This window comes from Cololabis saira, chromosome 7, assembly GCF_033807715.1.
Source record: "Cololabis saira isolate AMF1-May2022 chromosome 7, fColSai1.1, whole genome shotgun sequence".
NCBI classification, from domain to species: domain Eukaryota; kingdom Metazoa; phylum Chordata; class Actinopteri; order Beloniformes; family Belonidae; genus Cololabis; species Cololabis saira.
This window is the reverse complement of record NC_084593.1, coordinates 34,146,636-34,164,124: the sequence shown is the minus strand read 5'-3', so window position 1 is coordinate 34,164,124 and position 17,489 is coordinate 34,146,636. Positions and strand designations below refer to the sequence as shown.

At 39.7% G+C, this 17,489-nt stretch overlaps 1 protein-coding gene across 4 annotated transcripts in view; it reads left to right on the top strand.

Moving 5' to 3' along the window:
- enox2 (ecto-NOX disulfide-thiol exchanger 2) overlaps positions 1-17,489 on the top strand; it is a 184,467-nt gene that overhangs the window by 104,634 nt on the left and 62,344 nt on the right. Inside the window, exon 1 of one of the 4 annotated variants that reach the window (XM_061725729.1) lies at positions 3,725-3,901. The exons of the other annotated variants lie outside the window; for them this stretch is intronic. The gene's annotated coding sequence lies outside the window, so the exon portion shown is untranslated. Of the gene's footprint in view, positions 1-3,724; positions 3,902-17,489 lie in introns of those variants that run through there. 4 annotated transcript variants of the gene reach the window in all.

Here is a 17,489-nt window from a genome sequence, read left to right as displayed (position 1 = left end):
GTAGTTAATTTGCCAGTCATAGCTAGTCATGAACAAAAGTCTGTGCCCCTTCTTTTCATTTTTTTATTTTTGTATGAAAACATATAAATCACCTGATTGTACATGCCTTCCATGCTTCCATCTGATGAAATTACTCATCTTTAATAAATTACTATTAAACATAATAAATAAGTGAAAAGTATGCAAGAAATGTGCCTGTCTTCCTGGCACATTTACTGTGTAAAGACATCTCAGACCCTTCAGGACTTGACACCACAGTCAGTCAGATTGAACAAATACTGTCGTTTAGAAGGCTGGTAGGAGAAAGCCTCTTCTGTCTGACAAAAATACAGTAAATTTGCAAAATAAACAATCCACAAGAATCCCTGAACAACGTCCAATGGACAAATGTGACAGGGGAGTTCTTCAGCCCTAATACCTGATGGTCGTCATTGGGAAAACACCAAACACAGCAATTGAGCAGAAAACCCTCATACTCGTTGTCCAGCAAATTGCCAAATTGCAGTCATCAAGTCAACCATCAGCTCCTCTACAGCGAGTATTCAAGGGCAAATGTCAACCCATCTAGCTGAAATTAAAGCTTGCAACAGGAGAAGAACAAGAGTGAACTAAAACTTGTTAATTGAACCATCTTACTGAGAAGAATATACATACTAGTACGTTCATCAACTAGTAACAGTTAGTATCACTTACATTTGATATGAAAATATCACATTCATTGTTGGTGAAGTTAAAGCTAAAACCCCTATACATAGAAGAGTTGTAATCCTTTGTGTCTCAGGCTTCCAACCCCCATCCTTGTTTAGTTGAAAGGAGAAGCCTGATGCAAGCTCCAAGGGCTCAGCTGCTTCCATTACAAATCCAAGAGTTATTGAGAGGTTTTTATGTACACTGTTTTTCATCAAGTCACGAACAAATCTCAGAAATCAACCTGTCTGAAACTCCCCTAAACGCCGAAGAATCAAAACCGTCTCAGATTGGTTGAACTATTTTTATTTTAAGGTAGCAAAATAACCTTTTTTTTCCCCCCATTGAAGTTCTTTTTTTCTTTGCTATTTTGGATGGCAGGGGTTGTTGGCACAGTCAACTTTCTCTTTCTGCTTTGTCAGGTAGTTGTTTGTCAGGTTGTTTACCCAAACAAAAACTTTTAACATTTCCATTTTGTTCTTTATCACTTGTCCTCTGGCATCAGTTATCTCTATGAATCTCCAGGAATGTCCCTAGTTTTCAGCAGAATCAATCTCAATTCTTATTTCTTTTGAACTCTTCTATCCTGAGCTTTTTATTTTTTACTTCATAGTCTTCATTTCTTACTCTGAGGCGTCTCTCTGATGGGCATCAGAGTCACAACCCGCTCGCAACGACTGCCAAGACAATCTTAAAATTACATCATCTTTTATTCTGCACATATAGCAGAGTGGTAGAAGAGAAGAAAGTCCTCTACAGTCCTGGATATGTCTCTCTTTTTCCTTTCCCTTTCCCATGGTCTCATAGACATGTTAAAAAAACATAATTTATTTGATCACTTCCAGTGGTATTCTTACAATAATATTACATAGGCTGCTGATATGGGTCTCATTCTGTATATGGGAAATAAAGAGGACAGAGTGTACCTTTGTATTAAAGTATATCCTTGCATTTTTCATGTTTATCATGAATAATAAAACTGATCAAATAAGAAACACAAGACTTCCAGTCTCAGAGGAAGTTGGATATTATTGCATGATGGCAATGTGTTTTAAACCACCCCGAGAATGTCTCCTGCTTTGCCCAAGTTCTTCATCACATCGGGTCTTGGTTTTAGAGTCCATTCATATGGAAGCCAATACACCAGATGATTAGCAAAATTACCAAAGAGACCCCAGGTGACAGAACAATTAGATTTTCTTCAGATTTCATATTCATATGAAAGTGAATTTCCAGAGAATTCCTTGAAGATGGAGCAGAAAACACTTGGTCTTTTCTTCCAGGGTCTGTGGGCATCAGGTGCACGCAGCAGAAATGTCTCATGATCTCAGCTTACGCCTGCAAAATAAACAGCGCAAAATCACGTTGCAGTGAGACGATGGGAACTTTCCCAGAGTGGTTTTGTAAATGTAAATATCAAAAAGAGTCCATCATTGTATTGAATGGAGTGGACAGATATCACAGCATATTGAGACATGGCAGCTTTTCCTTGTTCAATACAGAGTATCATTGTTCGAACCCATAATTCCCGGGAGGGGTCATGTCATGCCATCATACTGCACAAGATGTCTTTGCTGAAATGCTGTTGCTATTCCAAGCCCGATGAAAAAGGGTTTACTGGATACTGATGTTTTGCTTTGCCTTAAGCTGAAGCTTTCCTGCTATTGAACCTTTCTTTTTGTTTTTCAATTCAATTGGTCGAACTGCACTATATTGTCAACAATGCTGCTCTGATAGAAAAGATGATCCAATGAAATAACTGCAATGACCTTCATGCATGTGGATCTGCCAAAGGAGGCACCAAACTGTGAGTCAGGCTTTCATTTAGTATTTCCCCAAGTAAGTTGTGGCCATAGCCTGCTAGTGTCTTGTAGTGACCTTAAGAGCAAGTTCATGCTAAAATGCCGCTCCATTACATTTCATGTCCAATGACGCAAATGATAACGGCATGTGACAGAAATGTGCCTGTCTGCATTTAGAGCCACTGGAGTGACACTAAAAGCATCATGTAGTGATATTTCCTCTTACGTTTCTCCAGTTTTGACTACGTCTTGCTTAGCAATAGGAAAATTTCATTACGTAAGGTGTCGTAAAATCAAAGAAACCCTACAATATGCAGAAACTCAGAACTGGTGCATTTGTTCTGGTTATGGATCTTCAGCTGCTTTGGTGAAGAGTTTCATGAGCGTGTCATCGATTCCTCTTTGGAGATTGTTACACATCTGCAAAGAGAGGTGCTGTACAGTATCTGGCTGTCATCCTTGTGAAGAGAATACAATCTTTTCAGGTGTAAAAATCTGAGAAACCTGTCCCTTGTCGTTCCACTGTGTTTCATCTAGTCCTTGTCACGGCTGTGGAGGCAGCTGTATTCATCCTGATATATACGGAACGTTTGGTTCAGAATGATACTTTCTGTTCAGTAGAGATTTGTTTTTCTCGTCTGAATAGATTGACACGCTTCATACTTGAACATATTTCTGTTGACAGCTTTTTACATTCTGGCTGTTTTACCATTTTTCTCAGAATGGTGTCCAAACGGTCACTTTCAAAGGTTTTCATTTTTCAAGAGGTGACAAAAAACGTGATAACTACCTGTTATTTTCTGTGTGGGACCACAAACTTTAGGTGCAACCAAGCTAGTCACCCCATTTGTACAAATTTATGTTTCGGCACATTTCAGTATTCAGTTGAGACACGGACCCGGCAAGAGTTGAAACTGAGAGAATTTTTTAGGATTCAAGTCATCAGCTGTCAAACGCTTCTTTATAACAGAAGAAAAAGGCACTTTTCAGGAAGTGGGGAGTTTTTTTTTTGAAAGCTTGCTCTTCTGAAATCTTTCTAGTCGCAACATTGCTCTGACAGTTGTTACTACACAGACTCAGGAATAGCTTCCTGGATGAGGAGGCGTGGCCTGATAAGAGCGCAAGCAAGTTCACAGAGCTGTTGACATTTACTCGCAGCAACTCCCCTGGTTCTAATTGGCTGATAAGATTGCTGTTTGCAATTGGCAGCCCCTGATAAGAGGATGTCATCTGCCACGGTGGTAAGGAGTTTGGTGAGATGACAGCAAGTCGGCAGTAACTGGGCCAAATCCAGGGAGATTGCAAAAAGAAACATACTCATAATATTAACTTAAACTTTTAATATGTAATTGGGGAACTTTTTGGTCTTGACTGATAGGTGCAAGTTGTCTTCTGTTGTTCGTCAACTGATGGTAAGTGTTTCTCTGTTGACCATTTCATCACCTCTGTCTTTTCAATGCTGCTTTCAGACTACAGGATTTGTAAATCCTCAGGGTAGGCAGCACAAAAACCCTTAGTTGGAGGGAAATCGAGGGGCAGGAGGTGCTCAAGAGCCAACCCACAATCATTATGTGTGAACTACTAACAGGCGCATCAAAGAGGCTCAGTGACACTTCACCGAGCCGTCTCCACCACCAGACAGATATCTGGCAGATTAAGTAACTGGAGCCATCCAAGACTCCACATCTGAGGCTCATCTAAAAGGAAAGAAACGTATAGGGTAACATTTGTGTGAAGGAGGAAAGCCCTGAAGCAGACATTGTTCACGAAGGCTCAACAATACAAAGTTGCTTCTTTCAGATTTTCCCTTTTGTAGGAGTTGCCAAAGTGGATAATTGTGCTCCACATATTGATTTGGCATTGTTTTGTTTTGCTTTGGAGGCTCTTGCTGACACAAATCTCCCCATTTATCAGAGTTGAGACCAGCGCTTTGAGTGTCCGTCTGAGCAATCTGGGGTTCAGTTTCCTGCCCAGAGACACGTTGGCACATGGCAGAGCTGGGAACAGACCGGGACACCTTCTGGTTGCAGGATGGAGTGGAAAACTACCCATTATCACATTGTCTTTTCCTTTGTCGTAAATCATCAAAACAAATGGCTAATTTCTTCTCTAGGTGTGTTTTCAAAGGAACAATTTGTTTCGCCCATTAAACACATTTTTTGCATCACTTCTCACTCTTGTTGACCAACCATAGATGAGTAGGATTAGTTGTAGTTTAGGTGATTATGGTGGCGTCTTTATTCTCTTGTGTAAAATGTCACAACTTTGGGGGCGTTATCATATTACAAGTAAAAGCCAGGACTTTTCTTTTCCATTGAAATTTTAGTCCTTTTGGTCATGTTTCAGCCATACTTGTATATTTAGCAGATGTTTTTGCTGGCAAAAGTAACCAGATCCCTCTGGGTAGTACGACCTGGAATCGCTGATGAAGACATTTTTGTTCCATTGTGTCCTCGGTCTATGAAGTCAGTTAATACACTCAAGTCCTTTCTTTTTACCCAAACCTTCCTTCCTCTGCCCACCTTGAACTGCACCATTCCTTAATGTCCATATCTTTTTTTTGTTTTTTGTTTTTTTGTCTTATTGATCCCAAGGAAGTAATTATGCTTCTGTTTTCAGTTAATGGAATCCACAAAAGTCTTGCCTGGCAGTCAAACCACTTGATGTGAAACTTGCTTCGTTCCCCCGAGTCTTTCTAATGGAAGGATGTGGGTGTGTGAGTTGGATGAAAAGGATATGAGACCGACGGTTTTATCCACACTTAGCACTGAGAGTCGGGGAGGAAAACCTGAGTAGCTCAGGAGTGTCAGTGTCATGCTCTCGGCGGGGGGAGCATGCAGCCTCGTTCAGGTTTACTTGCTGAGAACCTTTCATTTTCACACGCACAAGTTTATATATTTTTCCAAAGTTAGAAGTTGTGGGAGTTTTTTTTAAATGTGATGTAACAGATCGTACGAATCCCAATTAAAAGTTTACTTTACTTTAAATGTTATTCACTAGACATCCACTTTGCTTTCAAGAGTTTGAATTTTTGGGAAAAGCAGTGGATGTCAGACTTGTTGTTTTTTAACTGTTTGCTTGATTAAGCGTGACGATCTGAGATGTTTTCTCTCCCAGCACAGACTCGTATAACAAGCTATGAGTAAAATGAATGTTGTTACCAGAACAAAGAATGACAATCCCACATCTTTTTTTTTCTTATTTTTTTCTGAGGCCCAAGTTTCTTGACAATTTAGGCTTCAAAGAAAACAGAAAACAGATTTTTTAAAAAGCATTCATGCTTGCTTTTCCTCCCAGACTCTGTCGAACTGTTTTTCAGGCATCAGTAGGCACCTCCTGACACCTTGTGACTCCAGTACCAAACAAGAGATTTGCTTGTTAGAGATTTACTTTTGAGACAACAAGCTCTTTCGAGGTTGCAAACCAGATGTTAGCTGTCTCGGGAAAAAAAGAAAGAGCTTGTGGTGCTGAAGTATCTTCTGATATATCGGTGTTTAAGGGTTCAGGGTTAATTACTGAATTGTGTTATACATGCTAATAATTACTTAGTAAATCCCTATCAGCTCGGGACTCCGTATTTTGTAATGATTGCCCCTTTTACATGTTATGTATGCTATGTATACGTCTTAACCTTCACTTAAGTCACAATAAAAGATCTCCCTCTAGTTAACTGTAGATTTCTTTATATTATATCACCAGCTTCATGTGCTGTTTGTTTATATCACATCAATATTTATATAAATCCTGGCTTATTATTTATTTATAGATTTCATTTAATCTTGGTTTTATTCCGGCACTACTGAAGAAGAAAATTAATCAGCCCCTCTGAATTTGCTCCCTGCGAATCATGAGTTTAAAAAGCTGAGCATTTGTGTGATACTCCTTTTTTCTTTTGTACTGTAAGTGTCCCTCAAATTATGGAAAAATTAATCTCAAAAGCTGTCTTCAAGCTCTCAGCTTCTGTCATTAGTATAAACCTAGTTTAAGGACAAATTTAAGGCTTGTCGGGTGAAGTTGGGTAAATGTTGCTAGAAGGGTTGTGAACACTGGTGTGAAGCATGTTCACTTCTGTCTGAGAAGAAGACACACGCACGGCTGTTAAAGAGTGGGAAACTCAAGAAACCGGGGGAAGGATGTGAATGTGAAATGAAGCTTCCTTTGCCAGATTAAATTTCATTTTGTAATTGCGACTATTAGTGAGACAGTTGAAGTTAATGAAGGTTAGAACTACACCTATGATTGACTTCTTATTTGGCGCTTGACTAGTTTTGTCCTTGACAACACATGTGGGATCACTTATCCTGCACAGCTGTCGGGTTAGACATAAGGTTCAACCAGATTTTAACCGCAGGTAATGTTACAGTTTGGATCTTATGTGTTTTCCCCTTCAAACGTCTGGCTCCTCTTTCCTTTTCTTCCTCCAAATCATCATCTGATCCATCGTCAGTTGGCCAGCGGAGTGTGCAGCATTTTTACTGATCCATTGTTGGATCTTTTGCCACTAATTTTTGTTCATTAGAATCTTTTTTGGAAATACTATAGAATGCTGAACCAACTGGGAAAATGAAAGGCCCAAGATCAGTTGTACAAAGTATATAAACAAAGAAAATGATGCCCGCTTTAAATTATAAGGCTTTATGTGTCAGGACTTACTCATAAAAATCACATCTGGTCCTTTCTACGACTGAAAAAAAGCAAATACAACCGCAGATAGCAAGACATTACATATTACACCATGTACCAGATTAGACCTCTATAAAGATGAGTTTTGTCAGTTTTATTGTTGGTAAGTATCCAGTTCTAGGATAGTTCTTCTTGGGAATAGACATCCCCGCAAAACCTTAGACTCTACATCCCCAGGTAGCATGTCAAATGTTAATGTTCATGAAAATAAAATTGGGAAAAGACTTAAAATGTACAACGCTTTTGGAAGAGTTGCCAGGCGAAGCATCTTCTTTGTTAAAAAGGGAATTCAAACAAGTCTTTGCTCGGATAGGTGCAAGCAAGCAAGCCACAAAACCTGCCATGTATGGCAGATACCAAACAGAACACATCTACACAAACAGTCAAGCACAGCGGTGGAGGAGTTATGGTTGGGATCTTTGTTTTTTTTTTTTTTTGCACCATGGGATCGGGGCATCATAATCGTTAAACATTTTTATTCCTGTACATCAACTAATAAAGTGATGATTTTACTTCAGATTCTGGTTGTGAAAATGAAATCTTTTCTTCTTTGTTTTCTCTCTTTTCTTCATCTTTCCTTTTTTGTAATTTTGTTAAACAAATAGTTAATAGAAATTAAATTGTAGCTGGTTAATTTTTTGTAGTTTATGGCTTAAACCCTTTAGTACGACGAATAAACTCTGTACTATAGTTATTCCATTATAAATGCTTATAAGGTTGAAAAAGCCAGTTCAAACTTAATCTCCGTAAAACTGTCTAATAAAGCTGACAGGATGCTCTCAATAACCCTGCTTGGCTGTACTTTGAGTGCAAGCAGGATAAAGCAAAGTTCATCAAGTTGGAGCAGTGTTTTTTTTGTTTTTTTCTAAAATATCACTTAGCTTTCACATAAATTGCTGGCTCAGGTCCCGCAGGAGTCACTTTCATTCTTTTCCCCTTTGCTCTGTCTGAGATGATCAAATAGCCTATTACATCTCCCCTCTTTCGATTGATGTCTCAGCTATAGTCTCTTTCTTTACATCTCTGCCATCAGATTGACTTCTCACATGTCACAATTTAATGACGTGACAGCTTGTCTCGCCTTAAGAAATATTTTATAATTGTAGTGTCTTCCCCCAGATGCTCATCTCCTACTTCCCGTACAGAGGAATTGGTACTGAACATCATTTGCACTTTAAAATTATAACTTACTTTTTCAACTCAGTAATGGGATCTGTTGGACGTGTTATTAATTGTCGCATTGAAATTACGAGATGGGCACTCATGTTACTCATGCATGGCTGCTCTGTCTGATTATCCATGTTTTAATTAAAAAGCCACCAATTTCATATCATATAGTGCCACAATGGTTCATCGTTCGTGTTTAAATAAGTCAGCAGCTTCAAAAGTGCTGAAGCCCTCCTCGCATCTTCAGTGTTTATCTCCAGATGTCACGGCTCTGGTGTGTCTTTCTCCCAGATGTTGCAAAACAACGGGAACGTGTAGTAATCTGCTCTGCCTTAATTGGCCAAATCTTTAGTGCTGTCAGTGCAAACAGAAGGATGTTTGGCTTGTTGTCCAACGTGTTCAGCAACACGTTCACTTCCTGTCTCTGGGAGCTCATCATTCCCACAGATTAGCAGCAGATGTTTTCTGACATTCTTAGGTGGGTTTGCTCCCGCATCCTGTCAGATGAGCAGCGCAATATTGAGGGGTGTTTTCACTTGTAATGGCATTCAGATGAATTTTTAATGTTTTTAGGCGAAAGCTTAAAATCACATTGCACTATATGTTTTGTTTTAGGAAAAAAAAAAATTCTCCTCCTATATTTTATAGCTGCATACAGCAGAAGTGGCCCTTCCTGTGGATTCAGCCCAGCGAAGCTGAAGTCAGTGTTGCTCGGAAATTAGGAGTTGTTTACACAGTTGTTTTGGCCAAGGAAATTGATCGATCGTACCATGTAGAAATTCTAGCACTTCACCCAAAGGATGAATATGCTCTGTTAAACCAGAGCTGGAGACTTGGCTGCTTATGCATCCTCACAATCTGGCCACACTCAAACTTTGGCATCAGACTGTTAACCGGGCAGAGAGGCAGGACCTCCCCAAGTTCCTCACCCAACACCGGCTTTTCAGACATCTGACACTTCATATGACAGTTTAAAAAATGAGACCCCTCACATTTTTCAGAACGCTTCAGCGGTATTGTTGTGGTGATTTTATAGCTCTTATTGCAATCTGTTTTCCATGCTTTTCTCTCTCATGCCTCCTCCCACCCCCAGATATCAAATTCATCTGTTCTTGTCTGTCATCTCTCTCAGTCTGGTGAGGCCAGGAAGTGTCATGCCCCTTTTCAGCAGCAGATGTTCTTCCTTCACAGAACTGAACACTCACGCCTCTGCTTCATTTTTTTTTTTTTTTATAGAAAATGACTCTTAATAAGGCAGTAAAAACCAAGGTTGTTTACTCTAAACCATCTGCCTATTGGGGAACTTTTAGTGAGATAAATGCTGATGTCCACTGTGCATGATTATCTCTTTTTTCCACTGTATCTGCTTTATTGTCGTATCAGACTTTTATGGCTGTGTAGCCGCACAAGTGCACTAGGGTGACATCTTTGGTTCATAGTGGAGTCCAATCATGCGGTTGCATTATTGAGCCATTTCAAATCCAGAGATGAAATTCATTTAGGGAGCTGGAACTGGGAACTATCTGTACTTTCTGGACAAAGGTTGTTTGAGTCATGAACAATACATTCGTTGTTCTGTTGTATTAGCGTCGTTATCCAGTCTCCCTCGGTGTAGATGTCGGGATGCACCAAAGTAAAGATGATTTTTATCAGTTTAATGTGAGCATTGCTGAATGTGGAGCAGCTAAACTGAGAACCTTGGATCAGTGGTAGAACTTTGTACCTGCGTCCTCCTTGAATTAAGACATTAAAGTGTGATAACATGTTTACGCATGGGTCATTACGGGGTCAGGAATCACTTCACTGCTGTAGTCCCTAAAAACAACATGGAACATAAAAGCTTTCATCGAAAGGTCTCAATGCTGTACTACATGCTTAGCTTTCAGTTTAATTATTTTCTTTGTGCAATGTGACCAATGAATGTGGCTGATAAATAATGATTTTCAGACTGATGTAATCTATACAGCTATGGTTCGCAATTAGATTTATTAATAATCATGTGGAAAATTGCACTGATCACATTCTGATGAGGCTCTGGCGCACAAATTGGTAAATGATTACATACAAAGTAGGATTTGGTGCTGTTTGAGTATGGATTGATTGTAACAAGCAGCTGATCTGCATTAGATATGCATTAGTCCCAACTCCAATGCCAACTCGATTCTGTAATTTGACAACCCTTGTTCCCACAACAGCACAAAAACTGTGGTCACAACCTTGGATGCAAGTGCAGCACCTTCACTGTTTGCCATCACATTGAAAAAGAAGCAGTTTTATGGCTTATTGACTGTTGACTGAGATCATTTGCCTCCTGGTTGTTTTGTGTCCCTTTGATTCGTCGGCATTCATTGGAGATTTTGCATAATGTTTGGATTTTAAGGCAGAAAAACAACTCAAGCAACCTATTCCTGTTCAAATTGTCTGAGCAGTCAGATGCCTAGGTTCCCCCCTCATACAGGTATAGTGAGAATTTTCTTTCATTCTCCTTCAGTCATGAAGTTTCAGTAATGACATAATACAATAAGTTACTGCGCAGACAGCTTCAATAGCTTCACCTGATTTGCCTTTGTGAACTATTTTTGTTGCAAAATGAAATGAAATATCCCCTATATCCTTTGATCTTTAACAATATCTGTGGATAAGTTTTACCATTAAAAGAACAACACTTTTAAATTAAATAAAAAATCGATTGGAACAAAAACCCTATGTAGAGACTGAGCTGGCAGGGTGACCATGGGGGAGTAGCAGGAGATCAGTCCTGCTACACTTTACAGGTGTTGTGAAAGTGTGTAAATGGAGGCAGGGATTTCAGTAATCCAGTCTGAAAGCTCAAAACGTACAAGAATAAATGAATAAAAAGCCCTGGCTGTCAACCATAAAACCAACCCCTCGAAAAATGCATTTTTTTGCCAATGTAGTGGCTCAAAACTGGTAGTAATGACCTTAATCATCAGAATACAGCGTGGTCATTGAAAGAGAAGCAGCGGGGAGACTCTACCTCGGTCCGTTTTCCCCATGTGGTCGGACCTCCTTCAGGCCTCCACTCACGGTCTTACATCTCCAATTTGTCCCTTTTTTTTTTTTTTTTTTTTATCCTTATTGAGACGTATTGTAGTATAACACTCAGGGCGCTCTTGACTGCGCCACCGCTAATCACCAGACCCCAAGCAGCTTTATCATAATTAACAGATCAAAAGAGTGAACGGAAGGGCAGTCATACATTATTAAACAGAAACTGTGTGAGTGTGTGTATGTTAGGGACGTAAGTAATGGAAAAAAAACCACAAAAGTGATCATCTTTTTGAACATTCTTTATATCTGTTTTGAGCGTCTTTTATTATTCATTAGAGATGTCCTTCAAGCAAGATTTTCTACTCTCATGTATGTTCTTATGATGTAAAATTCTACAAAATATGTGTAAGATGAACTTTTGACCTTCCTAAGTGCTATAAAACACATGCTTACATGCAAACCTGCGTTTAGGAAAAGATGAAGGTCAAAAATGTATCATCTTTCAGAGTGATTCTCCGTTCTATTCATTTCTGCTGGCTTGGGTCAACAATATTCACAATTTTATTTTTTTATTTGGATAGAGGGCTGATATTTAAAATTAATTGTGTCCTGCAACAGAAGGCCCATAATGTTTAAAGTGGCCTTATTATACTCATTTCCGGCTACACCTAGCATAAGTGCAAAAGGCCGTAGTTCGGGGTGTCTGTCACAGATTCAGTTAACCTTAGTGCAGATGTGTCACATCAGCTGTGGCTGAAATCAATCCGGACTTACTATGTAGTGCACTCCATAGTGCAGTCGCTGTTTTCTAGTGCTGTCTAAATATGTAGTGAGAATTGTTATACCCTGAATAGTGCACAACTGATGGCGATCTGTTACGTCATCTGTGCGACAGGAATGACGCAGGGAAATGCAGTGATAAAAATAACACAAGCACAAAGTTCATTGTGCTGATCAGTTCACTTCATTGTTCCCTTCATAAAAGTACATAGCGATCATGGATTATTGGATTGCACACTTGGACAAAGCCCAAGTGTCTTTTGATTGCTCAAATTCCTGTAGATACAGTATGAGAACTGCCTGGGAGAAATTCAATTCACAATATTGGTCCTTTAAGCGCTCAGAAAACAAGTTCAATACAGTGAAATTAAGTACAATCCAATCTAGTTCCTGTACTTTCCAATTCAGTCAAATTGGTTGTTATTCAGTAACTCTTTCCAAAAGAGTCCATATTCAAAATTCATACAATGCCAATTCATTAAAAAAAAAAAATAGCCTCATTGAGGAAATGTTCATCAAATCTTCACCATCAGAACCAGACTTGTGAAGGGGGGGCGTCTTCCTGGTCCAGCTGGGGGTCTGAGATAACAGGAAAGAAAGACTAACAAACACGGAGAGTTTAGTCCAAGGGTATCTGCCTATGACACAAAAGAGAACGATGGTAATTGCAATAATAAGTACATATGCATACAAAAATGGTAAAGAGAGCAGAGTGATGAAAGAGCCAAGAGCATCATGGGAGGTCTGTCTGACTCTATAGAAGCAGAACTAAAAGGATGTTTCAGGGAACCTGAGCCAGCTCTTTACTATGAGCTTTATCACGAGAGGAAAGTTTTAAGCCCGACCTCAAAGGTGGCGCGGGTCTCTGCACCCCGAACATTGATCTTATCGTGCTATAGCTCACTAGGTTGAGCGAGCACCCCATATACGGAGCCGACCATCCATGTGCAGCCAGCCCTTTTTTTGTTGCCCTTTGCTACATTTCCCACAATCCCACTATCCCACTCCCTCCGACTCGCTCCCACTCCTTCCCTGCTCTATTTCTTTTCATTCCACTTTCAATTAAGGCCACTAGAGCCACAAAAGGGGAATAAAATCCACTGAGTATCCCGCAAATCCTGCGAGGCTCTGCAATTACATACTTTCAACTCAGTTTTTGCACCCCAGTCACAAGTAAGACAATAATTAATCATTATAACATAAGTCAGATAAGTCAGAAAACATGGAACAAGCTAAAATGGTCTCTTCAATAATAAATTGTTTCACAAAGGCAAAACTATTTCAGCAAAAAGTGCTGAAGAGGTGTTTTTAAGTGATAAAATTAAAAAGCCATAACATATCAAAGTAATGACACATGAGGACTTTTAAGTGACATTAACCAAACGAGCAGTCCTCAGTGCACCGCAGCGGGATGAACTTGGCCTCCTCAGACATGTGGGCACAACAGTGTCAGATGACAGATTAGTGTATGCGGATTTCCATGCCACTCATTCCACTCTCCTGCCACAGGACAATCGCCAGAAGCTGCCTTTGCTGAACTCTCAACTCAGCTGTCTTCCATTTCTGAGCCGGTCGAAATGTTTCACTAGTGATGTTTGATCTGGCTGCTTGGGCTGGCAGACTGGAGGACACAGGAGGCAAAGAGGGTTTACAAGGTTTCAACACTTAATCTAGTCCCACTGCTGCCATTTTCAACACTTAGGAATGAATGCATGAATGAATGAATGCATGCATGAATAAAAATAGACCTGCAGCAAGAATCGGTGGGTCTGCTGAATGTTCTTTCTGCACATATTTCTTGACATCATGAAATCTGTGTCCACTTGGGGCAACAAATTATGCAGTTACTCTCATAATAGTGCTGTGCTTCACTGGAGTTCAGTTTAAGATGCAGTCAGGAACAGAAAGTTTTCACTTCTTAGGTTGTACATGTCACGCCATAATTAAAAAAGGGGGGAAAAGTGTTAATATAAGGCAAATACAATTTCATATAAAAATAGAAATAGCCTTTATTATCATTATACTGGTACAATGAGATTAGGCAGCAGCTCTGTAAAAGTGCACACATGCAAAGACTATAAACAAGTCTTGTAAACAAAGACTGTGTAAACAACAAAATGAGAAACAGGAAACATAAATATATATATACACTATGAAAATGAGTGAATGAGAGAATAATAATGCACATGAATAGATGGAAGAATATTGCACTTGAATGGATGGAAGAATATTGCACATAAGATAAGATAACATAAGAACAACAACGCACCATATTAAGTACTATGTATACATTTAAACAAGAAAATGTAAAACAAATGATAAAATGCTGTGATTGTGTCTGTAGAGGAAAAACAACCGTGATAGTAATTAAGAAGGTAAAGTTTGCTGCTCTGGAGCGTGTTGCAGCGTGTGGTAACACAATGCCAAGAAATAAAGACCTGAGCAGTAATCTTAGAGAAGTGATTGTTTTGTCAACTCAGTCTAACCTACAGTTAAAAAACATGTTGTGTATAATGTCATCCTTGGTTGTTCGTCTGAACATGATTTTACAACAGCCCTGATAAGGACCAGATTTATATAATGTGCCGCCCTCCCTGTCCTAAAACACTGAAATGCTTTCATAATACAAGCCACATTCACCCATCCCCATAGCACAATTACACACCAATGAAAACATCGGAGCTAATCAAAGGTTCAGCCTTTTGCCCAAAGGCAAGTTCAGCATGCAGACTTGTGTGCCCAAGCCTTTAATTACCAACTTTCCAGTCGGCAGACAACTGCTGTAGCTCCCAAGACCTGCACTTTCCTTTTCATGGGAGTGTAACAACCACTTCCTACTTCTTTCTTTTCATTTTGTCTTATCAGCATCAACATCACCTATTCTTTCTCTTTGAATCGCCATTCCTCATCTCTCGAGCTCCCACTTGAATGTACACTCTAGGGGCTGTAATAAGCCTGTGGTTAGCAGTCAAAACCTTGCATATTTTAGACTAAATGGCCCCAAGTGTCTCTGCTTGCTGTTGGGGCTTCCGGCCAATGGGCCCTTAAATGACTTAATTTCCTATCTGCCTCCTGGGGGAGCTTTTAGAGAAGCTAAAAGCTGGTCACAGCCTGAAGAGAATGAAGGAAAGCCTTGGGCTGATTGGACTCTCGCTGAATCAAAATAACTCATCACTTTAATTGCCTCGGGCAATCCAGCGTATGTCTCATGATGAGGGTTAGACCTGCACACGGTGTGGTCTCTCAGTTAGTGTTTGCAAATTCATAATCAATTTTTCACTCAAATCAATTCTTTTAGACTTATTGTGATCTGTGAGTTCATTTCTGTGTGTGTGTGTCTAATTAGAACTCAGAATAAGAGTGTCACGTTTGAAAACAGTGATGGCTCATCTCACAACAACAGACTAATGTTACCTCTGTACCTCTGTGTAAATCCTGCCAAGCTTAGTTGGATTTATCACTAAAGTTCACGTCTTTAAACCTCTAATCTTTATTCTCCTTGTCACGGGGTCTCAACTGCACATGCTAAAAATAATTATGATCTTCTCTTCCTTCAGGCTACTACTCATCTTTACTTTATCCAACAGTTTGACCTTGAGGTTAACACTTCAGTTAGTACAAATTTTTAAAGAAAAATCTATTTTATGGTTATTAACCTCGTGAAAACGTGCCTTTTTCTTTTTAAACATTTTTTCAACATCTCTTTAAAGATAACGATAAAGATATACTGTATTGATCGCTCAGGGGGAATTCCCGTATCACAGCAGCATGCAAGGGGATACCTTGTTTATTGAGAGTTGGCGCCTCGCTCCTGTTTCTCCGTTCTGGCAAGGTTATCTTATGGGCTTCGTGTTCGTCCGTGTTTCCTCGCTTGTGTGGTCCTTCTGTTAAAGTTTCAGCTCCTGTTTGTTATTCCTCCCCAAGCTCCACATAATCGATGTGATAGTGTTGTGTGGCACATTTAGCAGGATCAAAGTCCAGTCTGGCCCTCAAGGACATATTGTCTTACCTAAATCAAATGTCCCGAGTGACTGGCATATAGAGGTGCATGTCTGAGATGTCAAATTGATTTATAGTGTAGGAGAAAGACCGTGTACATATGAGTGTGTGTTTTGGGAAAACGAAGACAGCGGAAGCCAGGATGCGTCTGAAGTGGATCCACGACACAGAACAGAAGCAGAGGTTTTAATAAAGAATAAGGAAAAAGTGGCGTGAAACTGAGGATACTTAATGGGTGCGGCTGCACAAACAGATGAATGGTGAAGGCTAAGATTATCAAATCCAGACTATTTGTCAGCAGCTGCCTTAGTGGGAATAAATCCACCTGCACTTGAAGAACACTTGAACTCCTGTGAGCCAGCAAGTTGTATACGTGGGGCTTTTAAGGTGAGCTGTTCCAGCAGCGAGTGTCCTTTCCTTTCCAGAGGAACACAAATGGATTCTGGTCGTCTTTTCATTTATATCAGTACCGTATCTTCTGCACCATAAGATGCATCGTATTAAAAGGTGCACCTTCAATAAATGGCCCATTTTAAAACTCTCTTCATATATAAGGTGCACTGCATTATAAGGAGCATGGAATATACAGTAAGATACTGTACTGTAGTGGCTGGGGGTGAGTTATATATCTACCTGATGGAGATGCGCTACAGGGAATAAAAAAAGAAAAGTAATGTAAGTCAAACTTTATCAACAAAATAAAAACCAGCTTTCTGAAAACTTGGTTCACTCCCAAAACAAACGCAGAGAGGAACTTTTTCAGTTTATCCCCGAATCCCTGGAATTCTTCTTCCTCTGTGTCGGAATAGAACAGCATCCAACGGTCCTGGCTCCATCAACATTATGAGAGTCAGCGTCGCTGCTGTTGTCTTGAACGTCTATGACGATTCCTGCCTTTGTGAAACCGCTGTTACTGCCGTTTTTAGTGGCGTTACTGCGGCGATTTTTGAGAAAATTAAAGGCTTTTTAGGTGCGCCTTATATTGCGAAAAATACGGTAAATTAGATGAGTCGAAAAATTCATAGACCATTTTAATTTTTTATTTTTATAGCGGACAAAAATGCTAATTTCAGTTACAGCACAGTTTTATTTTGCTATATAACTTGAACAAATTTTTATTACAGTATTTCTGTCTGTGCTGCCTTGAAGTGCTCATGTTTGAAGGATGATTTTGCTGTAATTTAGTAATTGAGTTCATTTCTGACTGAGCTAAGAGACTGAATTGGACTAAGGACTCCAGCAGTTAAACCCCGAGTGGGTGTACTCATCAGCTCTGCAGGGGCAGCAGTGATTTTACTGTAAACTGTAATAAAACTGTTGTAAAATAGCTCGTCCCACATTGTAATTCTGGGAAAGTGT